Raw genomic sequence first — 2347 nt, 5'->3', positions numbered from 1 at the left:
TGGTTAAGTTTCTGTCTTTTGCGTGTTTTAATAGCTTGTTATATGTCCTGCACCTGTGAGTACTAAGATATTAAAAAGGGGTCATACAGTGTCCAGGGCCTGGCACTTCAGAAAGTGTCCTGGACCTCGATCCTGCAAAGCTGTCTCCCTCTAGCTGTGGAGATCCTTTTGCTACTCTGCAGATTGCATGCACTTTGCTGTTGCATTTTGGTTGCTCTATCCCACTGGTCAGTCCTCTACAAAGCTCTTCCTTGCTTGTAGTGGTGGAATGCTTGGGCCTTCAACCAGGTGTGCTGTGATTTGTTTGTTGAAATAACCCTGGAAAAAAAGGAAAAGGTGGGGGAAGACTGATCCCATAAAAAGAGAAAAATGAAAGGGTAGAAAAGAAGACCAAATAGAGAATCAAAAACTATAAAGCTAAATCCAGAGAAAGAGAAAGGAAAATAAAGATAAAGAGATAGAAAAGGCGTAGGGAAGTCGGGCCTGTTTTTTGTGGCGCCTCAGAGGCGGCAGGCTGCTTCAGGATGAAACTGAACATCTCTTTCCCAGCTACTGGCTGCCAGCAACTCATTGAAGTGGATGACGAATGGAAACTTTGTACCATTTTTGAGAAGCATATGGCCACAGAAGTTGCTGCTGATGAACAAGGTGAAGAATGGAAGGGTTACCTGGTCTGAATCGGTGGTGGCAGTGACACACAAGGCTTCCCCATGAAGAAGGTGTCTTGACCCATGGCCATGTCCGCATGCTGCTGAGTAAGGGGCATTCCTGCTACTGACTAAGGAGGACTGGAGAAAGAAAGTGCAAATCTGTTCGGGGTTGCATTGTGGTTGCCAATCTCAGTGTTCTCAACCGGATCATCGTGAAGAAAGGGAAGAAGGGTATTTCTGGACTCACTGATACTGCTGTGCCTCATCACCTGGGGCCCAAAAGAGCTAGCAAAATCTGCAAACTTTACAGTCTCTCAAAGGAAGATGATACCCACAAGTCTGTTGTGAGAAAGCCCCTTAACAGAGAAGGTAAGAACCTAGGACCAAAGCACCCAAGATTCGGCATCTTGTTACTCCCTGTGTCCTTCAACACAAATGTTGGTGTACTGCCTGGAAGAAGCAGTGCAGCAAAAAAAAAAAAAAAAAAAAAAAAAAAAAATAAGCAAGAGGCTGTAGAGTATGCCAGACTGGTGGCCAACAGAGTGAAGGAGGCCAAAGAAAAATGCCAGGAAAGATTACCAAGAGACAGAAGCTGTCTCCTCTGAGAGCTTCTACCTCTAAGTCTGATTCCAAAAATGAGATTGTTCTAAGAGGAACAAATAAATAAGATCGGACATAAAAAAAAAGAAAGAAAGAAAAAAAGAAAGAAAGAAAGAAAGAAAGAAAGAAAGAAAGAAAGAAAGAAGTAAAAAATGTATATATATAAAAATACAAATATAATAATATTATATATTATAATATATAATAATATATATAATAATATATATTATGTATATAAATAAATATATAATATATATTTTTATATAATTTATATCTATTATATGTATGTGTATATGTATGTAAAGAAATCAGAAACTATGAGTCTGATTCCAAAATAAAAAACAAGAAGGTAGAAAGAAAAAGAAAAGAAAAAGACAAACAAACAAACACCAGTTGTCTGTCGGTCCCTGGGGCCGGTGGCTGTGCTGGTCGGGGAAGAGAGGCCCTGTGTGGTTCTGTCAGTGTCAGTACCCCCCCCCCCCCCCCCCCCCCCCCCCCGCCTCACCTCCCTGGCTAGCAGCAATTAGAAGGCATGGAGCGGCCGGGATTGGTGTAAGCAGATCCCGCCTCCACGGGGGGGCTGCTGTGCTGCTCCCTGAAGCCCCACCGTGTTGGTGTTGGGGAGAAAAATGGTGACACCCCAGTCTCTCTACCCCAGACTGGGTGTCTCAAACCACACTGCTCAGGGGCAGTAAGCTTGCCCTGCTCCACAGTCTCCTGTGCCTCCTAGGGGCTCAGCTGGGATTCAAAACCTGATGTGTCAAAGGACCCTTTCCCCCCCACCCTGTTCTGGTGTAGCGCCACCCAGCCCTGCTGATAAAAGGCCTTTGGCTGGCACCTGCAGAGCTTTTCGTCCTTGAGGAGGCAATAAACCCTCTTCCCAAAGTACTCGAGGAAGGGGACTGTTCTCTCCCAGCGTACCCCTGAGATGGCTACAGCGCCCCGGGATGGGCTCCTTCTGCCCCAGGAGTGCGCACACACGGCTCCCGGCTCCACTCCGGAGAAAGTCACTCACTTTAGGAACCTCTGAGTTTCAGCTCCTAAGGCTGTTTGCAAAACAGAAACTGGCACTCTCTGGAATTCTCTTTCCCCAGTGC

At 45.4% G+C, this 2347-nt stretch overlaps 1 pseudogene; it reads left to right on the top strand.

Annotated features, from left to right (window-relative positions):
* The first annotated feature begins 524 nt into the window (after positions 1-524).
* Positions 525-1317, top strand: LOC124503929 (40S ribosomal protein S6-like; annotated as a pseudogene).
* The last annotated feature ends 1030 nt before the right edge of the window (positions 1318-2347 follow it).

Source organism: Lynx rufus, unplaced genomic scaffold, assembly GCF_022079265.1.
Source record: "Lynx rufus isolate CCGP_SWC_20201006 ecotype Redwood Valley unplaced genomic scaffold, mLynRuf1.p SCAF_8, whole genome shotgun sequence".
NCBI classification, from domain to species: Eukaryota; Metazoa; Chordata; class Mammalia; order Carnivora; family Felidae; genus Lynx; species Lynx rufus.
This window is presented reverse-complemented; position numbering and strand designations above follow the sequence as displayed.